Source organism: Haplochromis burtoni, unplaced genomic scaffold (assembly GCF_018398535.1).
Source record: "Haplochromis burtoni strain Fernald_Lab_line unplaced genomic scaffold, NCSU_Asbu1 Contig_5, whole genome shotgun sequence".
NCBI lineage: Eukaryota > Metazoa > Chordata > Actinopteri > Cichliformes > Cichlidae > Haplochromis > Haplochromis burtoni.
The window spans coordinates 1331120-1344873 of NW_024582366.1; positions in this window are offsets into that span (position 1 = coordinate 1331120).

The following is a 13754-nucleotide window of genomic DNA, read 5'->3' on the forward strand; positions in this document are numbered from 1 at the left end:
AAGCAGAAGACACTGCAGAATGTAGACTCTGGCTGAAACTATGAGGAGAGCGCCCCTGCTGGTCGTAGATCATGAATGATTGATCACTGACTGGCCTTCATGGAGACCCTGAGCCTCAGAAGCAGAGATGCACCTGAACATGACTAAACAGTTTTTTGGAGGCGTGACAGGCAGCAGGGTGTCCCCGTTGGGAAGACATGTGTTGAGCTGTCCCACTTTCCGAGCCTCCTCCTCCCCACAGAAAGTCTGAGCAGCAGCTGTTAAACCCCCTCACTGTCTGCGAGCTGCTGCAGGTTTTCTATCTTTGTCGTGTTTGTGCCACAGTCTGCAGATTCAGACCGACTTTATAATGTTTAGTCTTATGTCCACACAGAGGCATCCAGAGGGTTGCTGTAATTATGGAGGCTTTCACTCAATTTGTTCCCATGACACGCTGACGTCTGATGCCTTTATTCCCCCAGAGGCCAGCCTGGAAAAGATGTATATAAATCTTATAAAGTTTGTGTCTGTCTGTGTGAAACTTGTATGAAAAGCATACAAGAGTGAAAACAGATATAAGATCCCTTGAAAAATTATATATTGAAACGTGTATGTTTTGGATACTTAGAAAACAATATATGAAAGTAATGAGAAAGTGGCCACTTTCATGAGTGAATCATATAAGTTTTTCCTATTTCTTTTTCATATGTGTGCAGCTGCAGACGTTTTCACTCTGCATTGCAGGCCTGTTTTGTATTTTAATTTGTTTGTGTGCACTCATGTCTCGACCCCTTTCTGACCCCGATCCTGTGGGGTCAGTGACTGGGGTGAAAACTCACACCTTGAGTCCTTCAGAGCTTCAGAGAAGCTGCAAGCATGAAGGTGTCGACTTGGAAACACGCTTCACGTCTCCGACGGCCCAGAAATCAAACGATGATGACTCTTCTTTTTCTTTGTTGTATTTATACAGATTTGAACACCTCATATGTATTTTGCTATTTGTTGGTGGACAGATTTTTTCCTGCCTTTTAAGCACTTTGTAAATGTTTAAACTTATTTCATGTTATATATGTTATATATTGTCTAAAAGGTAATACTACACCAGTAAAAACTGCATTTCTGATGACATAACATTTTGCAAATGCAGGTTGCCAAAAAACCCAAAAACATCCGATTAAAAAACACTGTCACCTGCTATGAAAGCCACTGATGCAATGCTCTTCTCTGCCATGTTTAAATCTTTATTGTGATTCCTTCCAGTCTCTTCTCTACTTCACTGTAACATCATGTCTTGCTGACAAATTCAAGTGTTTCAGGCTATAAGTCACACTTATAGCACTCTACTCTTTACACTTCAAGTCCTTTATCTACCTCACATCCATGGCCAATTTGGAATCACCAGTTAACCCAACAAACACGTCTTTGGGCTGTGGAGGGTAGCTGGAGGAAACCCACACAGGTACAGAGAGAATATCCACAGAGAAAGGCTGGAGACGTATACCAGGAAACTGCTTGGTGTGACACAGCAGTGCTAACCACTGCACCATCCCAAGATCCCTTAAGTGTATTTATTTTCATGCACACTCATTAATGTGGTTAACATGGACATATAGCGCTTATTTCCGTTTCCAAATTTTAATTCCTTGATTAATTCCAAGTATATTTGCGTGATTCCCAGTTCTGAATAATCCCTGTTTGTCTTATATTGCACGTGGGTTGGTTCACCCTCTGTCTGAAATGATTCATTTTAGCTTATCCCACTTTAAGACCTCCCTTACTTTACGCCAACTGTTCCCTGATTTCAGTTCTTTCAGCTGTTCTTTGGACATTGGCTGCTTTATCACTCATTTTCAGTTCAGTCTTTGTACCTGCTCATTTTCAGAGGAATCATTATTTTGTTAAACAAGTTAACTCTGACCTATGAATCATTCAAGTATGACAAAGCGTGTTAAACCACAGGATAAATTAGCAAATAATCAATATTTAATTGTATCTTTAGGGACTTTTGGCGCTAGAAACCTGTCACAATAACACAACGTTCAACTGAATGTTATCAGTGAAAGAGACAAGAAGCCTTTCTTAAGGAAGGGAAACGGCAACAAAAGGCTGATTTAGAGGTCTTAAAAATTAGAATTTGACACTTTTGGTTTAAATCATCATCAGTTTGTAACCAAGAAAGAGGTTCAACTATTTACAGACACCTACAGTAGAGGTGCAGTCACAGTATTGAGCTGCATTTCAGCCACTGGTGTTGAAAATATTAGAATTATTTATGTGTCATTGTGCAGAAGTCTGTTTTAAATAAATTACATTTTACATTTAAAATAACATTTTATTAAATAAATTATTCTGTAATATGAGTTAAGAGGTTGATTGTTAAAGCTTAATATTTTGGGGAATTTGCTAGATATGAATAACTTTTTATGATAGTTCTTCTCAGTACACTTTAAATGTGTCATATACGTTTGTTTCACTGGATCCAGTGAAACCAGCAGATTCATCCATCTAAGTTGTTTTTCTTTTAGTTTTACATCACAGATGTGTTCAGTTACTTCCACCACTAAACAGTGTGGCTTAGCTCCCGTGTGACCTGAGGGGTCCTTTATCAGTTCAATTTAAACAAATTACCACAATCTTTAAGAAGGTCAGGGCGCAGGACTGGATGGGTATGTCGGGGGTCAGTGGGGTCCCACAGCAAACATTTTCCCAGAGGATGCTGAGCAGGTCAGCCTGTCCATCTTTGAGCTGTGACCTCTAAGTGGTCCGAAGTGCACCTGTGGTTGTTTACCTGAGGAGGTGTGAAATGCTCACCAAAGAGGTCACGACCTTCAGAAGCCCTAGCAAGCTGAGTAGACTTCAGTCACCTGTCACCGTTTAACACACCAGACACACACACGCACACACACACACGCACACGCATCAGCTGCTTAATTAGTGAAGCGTGACGGGAAACTGCAAACAGGCTGTAATGTGCTTAACTAGAAAAAAGGATTTTATCTTTATATAGATACATTTTCATTAGCAAAACACAATAACAGCAGCATAAATAATGCTACACAACAGAATGAATAAAACCAACATGAGTAGAATAAAATAAAACGAAATAAATTAATAATAAAAAGATGACGAAGTGTCTTGATGGACACAGTTAATAAGAAATTGGACAAGTAAAACATCCATCCATCCATCCATTCGCTTCCTGCTTATCCTTTTCAGGGTCGCGGGGGGCGCTGGAGCCTATCCCAGCTGTCATAGGGCGAGAGGCGGGGTACACCCTGGACAGGTCGCCAGTCTGTCGCAGGGCCAACACACAGGGACAGACAACCATTCCACTCACATTCACTCCTAGTGGCAATTTGGATTTTCCAATTAACCTATCCCCACAAGCTGCATGTCTTTGGACGGTGGGAGGAAGCCGGAGTACCCGGAGGGAACCCACGCAAACACGGGGAGAACATGCAGAACTCCACACAGAAAGACCCCGGCCTGATGGTTGGAATTGAACTCAGGACCTTCTTGCTGTGCGGCAACAGTGCTAACCACCGTGCGCACTGTGCAAAGTAAAATCAATAATTCAAAATAAAAAATAGAACAGCATTAATACATTAATTCAGTAAAATAAATGAATCAGACTCCACTGCCAGAAGTTCTCCATGACAGAAAAATTCTGCCTGCTTGTTTTTCTAATTATCTGACACAGATAAAAATACAAACAATTTGCTAAGTTTTGGGACATAAGGAGGTGAATCTAATGTTGTTGATACTGTTTAGCTTGGCTTATTTGCATTTAATCAAACTACACTGAACCAAATGACTGTTTTGGAGTAAACCTGGGCCTCTGGGGGCCTCTGAGGGGTGTCTAGCAGATGCACGAGTGTCTGGAAATCAACCCTCCTGGCAGTTCATTTTGGGCATTTTGGGTGGGCCTGTGTGGGAAACAAAGCTCTGACTTAGTGCCAAACTCCAACCAGGATTTATAATTTTTGTTTATGAAGATGACAGTAATTAGCTACAGCTGAGCTCGCTGAGCTCCTCCCACTGCTCCACATTTACCTAAACCCCAATATTAAGATACCACACACAAACAGTGTGTGGTAAAATATACATACACACACATATACATATATATATGTGTGTGTGTGTGTGTAGCAGGCTGATCTAGCTGAGTAAGCTGCCCATATCGGAAACTGCCAAACAGTGCCCAGATTGAAGAAGTATAGCAGACAGATGGAGAGGGGCAGGAGAATAAACCAGATGTTTTCCACTGAACCATTCACGCCGTACTTCCAGCAATATGAGAACAGCAGTCTCACCACAGCAACCTCCCTGGACAGAGTCCAGTAACAATCATAGTGACAGATGTCCAAGAAAGGATGTCCTTCAGTATAAAGAGTTGGACAGCACCAGGCCATGGCATGATTGACATCTACTGGCTGAAGAAGCTGACTGCTCTCCATGAGCATCTGGCAGCACGACTGAACCAGCCGCATGAGAGACAACCGGAAAGGCCGAACAGTCCTGATCCCCATGGATCCTCAGAAGGGTCCCATCCAAAGACCGACCAATAACCTACCCCAGTGCCACATGGAAACTCCTCTCAGGTATCATAGACGAACAGGCACATGGCTCAAGATTCGACTACGGATACTGACAACAGAATGGAGCAATTGTCAGCCACCTCCTCTACATGGATGAGTTCAAGCTGTATGCCAGGAGTAAACAAGACATTGATTCAATGATCCACATCACTAGGATCTAAAGCAATGACATCAGAATATCATTTGGACTGGAGAAGTTTGGTAACACTAATCGGATGGTAACAAAGAGCAGGAAGGTAATCAGAACTGAAGGGAATTGCAGTGTCAGAAGGCACCATTGCAGACAATAATTAGGAGAAAAAAAGGGTGTGACTTTCAGTTGACAGGAAGTTTATATAATTTAAATCTGATGCTTTGATGGTGTCGGAGAAAGCAAGTCAGAAACACAAACTGGAGGAAAAAGACAAAACGCACTAAAGATGATGTAAAATTGTCTTCTTTGTACAATCTCCGCTGAAAGCTTGGCCTGCCATCTCGGCTATGACAAACTACACGTTTACAGTTTTCATGCCTGCAGCCATGAAGGCGCACAGCAGCTGCAGCAGCATCCTCCGCTAGGGCTTGGTTGGTCTGACGGTGCCTCTCCTCTGTGTCTGGCGTCAGACCGGTCTGACATTTGGATCCAGGCTATTTAAAGCGGGCCGACTCTGGTGTGAGTCAGGGCTCAGTGTCGACGTATTTGCTGCATGTGTGTGTTTGCGTGTTTGTTTGCGTCTGTCGGGCAGCAGGGCGAAACCTGAAGTCTGCTGTGGGAGTTTTCTGACTTTACAGTAGAGTATGTGTGTGAGTGCTTGAGTGTGTCTTCACTCTGCAGATTGATGAAGCCACTATGAGTCACACCAACGCTGTCTGTGCGTATTTTGCACATCTATCTTTGTGAGGACTGATATAAGTTGTTAACCTAAGATAGAGATTTTTGGAAAGTAAGGTTTGAGCTTTGAAGGATTGATTGAGGCTTTAGAGTTCATGTTAGATTCATGTTTAGGTTTAATGGACCTGCGTGTGCAGATGTCATACAGGGCTCTCACAAAGATAGAAGTACACGTGTGTGTGTGTGTTAAGAGGTGTGGGCTCAGATTCCTGCAGCTCTTGTTTGTTGTGGAACATAACTGTGGATGAGCTGCTCTGTGTTGCACACTATGTGCACATTTCCCTCTTCCCACTGTCGAGACACGCCTCATCATGCTCTCACAACATGCTGTCTGTGTGTGTGATATTATGCATATGTGTCTGTTATGAGTACTGAGACATGAAGCTGACTCTGCAGCTCTTTAGCATGTTAAAGAGTTTGAAATGAACATATTAGTGACATCTCCTCTCTGTGACGTCATACAGATCCAAGAATAAATCTGTCCTCTTACTCACCAGATGACAGTGAATCCCACACAGGTAAGAGCTGAGGTATGTTTTAGGTGGGCGTATGTTTTCTTATTTTGCCTTTCAAGTAACGTAAAAGCTACATAACTGAATCTTCTGAAAGCGAGGGAGTGGTGGGGCACAGCCAAAGGAAAAATTGAACTGAGATTAAAATGGATAAATAGGGAGAGAAGATGTTGAGGAGCCAATGTTTGTACTTCTTTCAAGATAAAAAAGAGAGAAATAATCTGGTAGGAAATCTATTTCAGGAACTGGGGTTTCATTCTGTGGAAGCAGGATCTGTGGTCTCCCTGTTGGGGTAGGGGGTCTGCCGCTGTGATGGGTCGTGGTTGGAGCCCCTCCCTCTGAAAAGGGAGCAGTGTGCAGGGAAGGGTCTGCGGTAAGCATGGTTTGTTCTTTTCGGGGGTTGGAGGGCTTTCGGGATGCAGTTCAGAGAGCTTTTTTGGTTTTTTGTGGGGGTCAGGAAGGTGGAGGGTGTGCTGGGATGGGTGTAAACTCCTGTGGTAGCGGTGGTGGTAGTCAGGATACCATTTTAGTCTATTTCTAAACTAAAATCCAACCAACCAAAAGAATAGAAACAGAGGAGATGAGTATGTGGTGCAGTGGAGGATGGGCATGGGGGCCTTTTGTCAACCAGAGATCTGCTGTTTGATGTAGGAGCAGGTCAGTGCCTGGAGCGCCTGAGCCCAGAATCAAGCAGCATCTGCATCTTCTATATTTTGGGGAATAACGCATTACACAGTAAAATGTTACTGTAATCACATTACATTTTTCAGTAGTGCAGGAATGTAAGACGTTACAGTTTTGTATTAGCATTAGCATTAGCATTTGTAGCATTAAAAAACCTCTTCAGTTATTCACACGCTATGCAGATATAAAAAAAACCCACCATCACATGTGTTTTGGTTTTCTTCCCTCTTCCTGTGCAGTTGGGTTAAAATCAGCTGATTTCAGTTCAGAAAATAAAACAGTGGTGCAGCTTTTCATCAGCAGAGATATGGACATTGCTTTTCTTTCATTGCACAACTGGACAAGAGGGCAACAGTGGAAACAGCAGCAGTACACTGCTAACACAACTTCAGCTCTTTGCAAACCTCTGCACAGACAGCATGCTAACGCTAACTTAGCCAAGAACCCAGAGTGATGGGGTGACATTCAACCTGTTCCTGTTTCTTTATTCTTTGCTGCTTAACTACTCCCACAGTTTTTGTGCGATTTTCACCATTCAAATTTTAAACTGATCTGCTATTTCTGCTAATGCCAGCTATATCTGTTGGTGCTCAAAACCTTTATACTTTTTAAATGGTTAAGCTTTTTAACATTTCAACTCATCGTAGCTCCTAAACCGTGGACTCCAGAGACACGAGCCTTGTGCCAATATATCTTCAGACACTCCTGACGCTCACGGTGAAAGAATTTTTTTGAGACCGTTTACCGTTTTCCCATCACTTACGTTTGTTTCAGGATAGGAAATCTGTCCTTCTCTCAGATTTCAAACTCTGGAATTGAAGCCGTTTTTTCACTCGTCATATCTCTCTCTGGGACGAGTGCCGGTTTGCCTCACTGAGATGAGCAGGCGCCCCTAGAGTGGGGCACGCAGGTTCGAATCCTACTTGTGGCTGCATGTCGTCCCCGCTGTGGCTCCCTCTGCCTTCTTGACACTCTTCAGTGTACCCTTTCTACAAAGTCTTGTTCAGCTGTTTTCGGCACATGATTTCCACTACACGGCAGTCCTTTGGGTGGCAGCGTGATGGTTGGGAATGTTTCCTCACAGGAAGAAGGTCCTGAGTTCAGCTCCAGCATGTGGACAGGGCCTTTCTGTGTGACGTTTTCATGTTTGTCTGGCTTCCCTGCAGGTACTCTGGCTTCCTCCCATAGTCCAAAGACATTAGCGGGGTTAGGCTAATTTGTGAATCTTAACTGGTGAAAAATGATTGTCTGTCTCTCTGTGACAGACTGGTGACCGGTCCAGGGTCCAGGGTTCTGCCTCTTGCTCAATGGTAGCTGGGATTGGCACCAGCTCCCCTGCAGCCCTGATAAGGAAAAGCAGAAGAGAATGGATGGTTGATGTGATGTAAGGATGCAAGTAATTTAATGAGTTACATTGGTGGTCCCTACTTATTATAACAGTAGGAACAAACAGAGCAGTTTACTCACAGCATGATTAATACAGGTACACACACACACACACACACACAGACTGAAATGTCATCAGTGAAGCGTGAAGAGCCTGCAAAGAAAGGTGTTTCTCTTTCTGACCTTTGACCTGTCTGGACTTCCTGCCGACCCCCACATAACAGGAAGGAGCTGACGTCAAATAATGGTGCTAGTAAGGAGGAGGTGAAGGGGTTAGTTGGGTAGTTAAGTTAGAGAATGTCAGAATGTGTGATCAGGCTGCACATCTGTGACGATTTCCTCCTCTTTCTTTGTAATAAGGAATTTACAATCATTCATTTTGGTGGAAGTGTTGGGGGGGGGGGCACCGATTGGGACTGTGTGAAAACATTTATAATTTCTATTTGGCTTCAAATTCACTCCCTCATTAACATGTTAGGTCAGCGCTGCTTACTCTCATGATTGGTAAATATTTGCAGATGTATTTTTAGCTGACAAGCAGAACATGCGTGTGTGTCTATTTTTAACTTGTCAGCTGGCCTGAAGCCTGTTATTATCTGCAGCAGCTGTTCAAAGTACAAGGATTTATGTACTCGCTGAACTGAGTACCGAGTACATAATAACAGCACGATATTTAAACCATGAAAATAAAAAAGACAATTTCCATGAGGTTCAGGTACTTTGGGGTCTCAGGCTCACGCTCTGCTTATAGTTCAACTCGGTGGAGAAGAACATCCACCTCAGTCCATGACTGTAGAACAGCTTTCTTGACTTTATTGTAGTTTTCCTTTTCCAGAACTTAATTTTATAGTAAATCTTATTCAGTTTTTTAAATATTACTACATTTATATTTTTATGTGCTTTAAACAGCTTTACCTTATTTGTGAGTTGTCAGTCAACAGTGAAGCGATTTGAACTGCATGAATAGTGCAGTTCAAATGTATTTTTACTGAACTGTCCTCACTCCCCTGGAAGTTCACCTTAATGCACCTTCACCCTGCCACTGTCCTGTGAGTATCAAGTAACACTGAAGTGCCAAAAACTCTCTAGTGGCTGTTTAAGGCAAGCTCCCAAAGTCACATATTATTAACCTTGTTTTGTTCATGATCAATGTATTTTTTATAACCCACCTTGGGTTGCATTGAAGCTTTAAGTTAGCATTTCTGGGCGTGTGGCCTCTTTTACCTGTGCTCACACATTCACAGCAGGTGTAGCTTTCTGCTTGACCCTGAACTGAACCTCTTGACTGTGTTTGTGTTGCTGGTTGCAAAGCATTCATTGCAATTATCTGATAAATAAGATAAACTGTGCAGGTTAATTGTACTAAAAGACCATCCAATAAGTCAACATTGCACTTTTGTTGAGTGAAATTATAGTAAGTTATTTATCTGTTCCTTGGCACTAATAAGAAGGTATCTTTGGTGTCTTTGTGATGCATCCATACAGTGTTAGCTGCTGCACCCTCCTTTCTGGCCTATAGATGGTAAGTTTGGCGCTAGCATAGATACAAGTAGTCCCTGTGCTTTTTAAACTCTATTCAAGATGAAAACCCTTTCATGTCATGCTGTGCCTCACCTGCAGCCTGTCTCAATGTAAACACGCCCTCATGTCTCATGACATCAACAGGGATGGAGGTGTGACATCTGTAAAATGTTGCCCAGAGGCAGGTGACGATCAAGTTTGTTTGTGCATGTAAAGACCTGTGTAACTTTTAGGTCTTGATCCTATTAAACGTCATAAGTCAACCTTGAGTACCCTGCAGCAGCTTTGTGCTTGTACAGAGACGCCGTGTGACACTGACGGAAGTCAGCCAGTTGTAAACAGAAACTGATTCAGATCAGGATCCTGGGAGCCTGCTGCATGCCAGCAGGGTTTATTTCCCAGAAGTTTGCAAAACAGAGTGGCTGCAGATGGAACAGAGCGTCCACATGAAAGGGAACGGCCATACATGGTCAGTGTGTCTGTCTCTCTGTCTGTGTGCGTGTGCATGCACGATTTGAAATATGCAAGAAAGTCCAAACATTAACAGAAGCAGACATTATGAAACCTGTTTGGAACCTGCACGAACAGAAGAGATCAGAAGTCCCCTTTTCTTTTAGCAGGAAATACAGTTCTGCCAGGACCACTGCAGTCAAAATTAGACAGTTATTCCATCTGCAGTAATTTATATTTGGTAGTATAGCTGCCTTCTGAGACCTCTCTGCCCTGCCTTGTACACACGTGTAAAGCCAGAAGGTAGGGAGAGGAGCACGGGCACTGGGAAGAAGAAAGACTGTAGAAATGCACTGTCTGCATTCGGGTCCCCACAACCCCACAGTCTGCCAGCGCAGCCGTGACAGTTTTAGTCAATTAAATGTTATTTTTGTGAGATAATTCAGATTTTTCTGTGACCGTGGGGTGGAAAGCAATCAAATAATCCAAAATGTGTGAGAACAGAGTGAAACAATGCTGTGAATGTGTAATGTGTACATGATCTCCGCCAGCCTCTATTCATTCTTCTAAAGAAAAATTAAAAGTGATAAGACGATTAAATAATGCCATATTTCAAGCTCCAGATCATTGTCTGCGTCCTGACTTTTGACTTTTGTCCCACTTTGTCCTGTACAATTTTTTCTTGGGCTCATTTGTGCTGCAGCGTCTGGATGATAAAGACGTGGAGGAGGAGAGGAAATGTCCACTGTTCTCCGGACAAACACTATTGTATCAGCGGAGTGGACCTGAGAAAGGCTGTGACAAGAGCCAGTCAGTATTCATGAAGGCAACAATAAAGGCATGAACAGAGAGAGGAGAGATCAGAGTCAGAGTCAGTTCTCACCAAGACAAAGACAGGAAGGCATTAAGACTTGAGACGCTGCTGGGAGAGTTTTTCTCTCACCAGCTTCCAAGACACACCTGGATTTCACTCAGACGTCAGAAAGTCCCAAACTGTGACATGAACATTAGTCAGCGCAACACTTGCACATCTTGTAATAACAGTAACGACAGACAAGAGCTCATGCTTTAAATGTCTGCTGGAAACAGCAGCTTTAACTTCGGTTTGGCAAAAACGAAAGCAGAATCACATTTATCAAACTGATAAGCCATAAAATCCATACTGTGTGTACATTTTTATTATATGCTTTTACAATTCTACTGACAGCAGCAAAGACTCTCTTTGTATCCTTTAAGTGATAAATGCACTTGAAATGGTTGTTTGTCTACATAATTAGTGATTAGTCACATGAAATGTGAACACAAGCAAAGAAACGGGTTATTTTTACAGAGCAGCACAGTGAGGCTCTGTGGCACAGAGGAAGAAGATCAGTCAGGCTCGTCATTCTGAGTTTAAAGTCACAAGTCTGGCTTGATCAGGACTGTCTGATGTCTCTTCCTGTGGAACCTGATCTGTGTCTGTTTACTCAGCAGGAGAGAACAGGAAGCTGTCAGCAGCCAAAACATCAAAACACTGGATGTCACGACATGCAAGGAGGAGGAGGAGGAGTCCCACCCAGCCGCTGCAAGTAGTTGAAAACATTTTCATATCTAATTGTTTTAACACTTTGTGCTCATTGAGTAATACTGACTTGACTTGGACTGAAGTTTATTTGGATCCTGTGCTGGCAGCAGATGGTAGAAAGAGAGAAAAGCTGAATTTTTGTTGCATGGAGGGGGGGGGGGGGCAGCCATGTGCAGGGATGCTGAGAAATGCAGTCTTAATGTGAGCATAGACAATATACAGCTCCGCTTGCAGCTCTGCAAGCTGACCCCGCACATTGTTGCAGGCTGGTTCATTAAAAACAGATGATTGGTTGCTAATTGAGCGTCTTCAGCCACCCTTACTCCCGCCTCTCCTCGGCGACTGCGCTTCGCTGAACCAGCTGCTGCCTGTCTGAGACTCCCAGAGCCTGCAGACAGACCAAGCGCAAACAGCAGTGACGCTTCCCAAGAGAACAAAACCAAGCATTAATACTATCACACTATCATCACTGACTATTTATCCCATTTATCAACATAGTATTTAACACTCCAGAGATTCATAGCCTGTGTAAAGTAGTTTTTAAAAAACTTTTAAATTAAGATGTAACTTAAAAAATCCAGCACACATTCTTATGGCCTTGTTCGTAATTGTTTTTCCATACGTTGGCTACAATATAAAAATAGCGTAGCTCGTATATCATTAATATTAAACTACAATAATTGTTACGTGAAGTATATTGCCGAGGGTTAAAAAATATTAGTCAAGCAGCTGAGTGGTCATCCAGAGGTCAGGGGTGCAGCTCACTAATGACAGTGACTTACCATCTCAGAGGCAACAAATTAACACATGTTCACACGGTCCCAGTAATTTTGGTCATGCACCACTGTGTTCCCCACCCAGTGTGACTGTAGCATAAGCTAATCGTTCAGTTAGCAAAGCAGTTGTGGGGTCAGCTTAGCAAATATTCCCCTCAAGTCACTAAAACACTGATGACTTTAGATTAAGATCAAGAATTAGGTTTAGTTGGTTAATTAATGTCAAAACAAAATTTGGTTAACCAGGTTTGTCCAACTTTAAACCATTTAGATGACAGTTAAAACACTTCAGTTGTTTAGCATTAGCTTGTTTAATAATTGAACATGTTGATGTGAGCTAAACCATGTTTTAAGGATACCTAATGCTTTCAGGACATTTGATTTTATAGTCTAGATAAAAGCTCAAACACATGAGTGTTCTGCAAAAAGAGAAAAACAAACAATAAAAACAATTAGTCAACATTAATTTAACTCCAGAATGATGTGAATCATCTTACCTCTGAGGTAAGCTGACGTACGCACCTTTTTTTTGCCTCTTTATGTTCGCTTTTTACTGAGCTCGCCTTTTGCTTTTTAAAAATGTTAAGCCAATTTTATTAGCTTTGTGCAGAGACATGGTGTTCCCGCATGTGATCAAAGTTCACATCTGAATTAGATGCAACTTAACAACGGTTTATCTGCTCAGAACAGCCAGTGCCTTCACTAAAATACCCGACGTGCCAGGACAAGTCCTGCAAAATTGAATAATTAAATTATGGAACAACAGAGCAAGAGAAAAAAGGACAGAGGCTGGGAAAATATGTGAGGAGCAGACGAATGGTAACGTCTTATCGAGATGTTTTAGAGTGAAACTTCCTAACAGGTGGTTACTGATAAATGCATGCATGCATCTTAATGCATCATGTCAGGTTCATTTTAGAACCTCGTTTAGAAAATATACAACATGAAAGCTGTAATTTGCATTTTCATATCACTTCCTCTGCTCAATCTGTAAAACCTGACCATGGCAAGATGTTTATGATCAGAGGCTGTAAAAAAGAAAACTTCCTAAACAAAAATAAATAGAATAATATGACTGGACAAATGAATATATTAGCCGAGAAACACAATGTTGAACCACTGCAACATCATAAATCACAGCACCATGTCACATTATGCAAACCTAGCAACAGCGCAGAAGGAAAACGAACAAAACAAAACAGACAGGGTGAAGCAGTGAATCCAACCTGTAAGAAGAAATATGTTTCTGACTGATGGGCCACAGGTCGCTCAAAGATTTGTCCATTCATTGGAAAAGAAAATGTCAAAGAAGAAAGGGCGTGTGTTGTGTGTGTGTGTGTGTGTGTGTGTGTGTGTGTGTGTGTGTGTGTGTGTGTGTGTGTGTGTGTGTGTGTGTGTGTGTGTGTGTGTGTG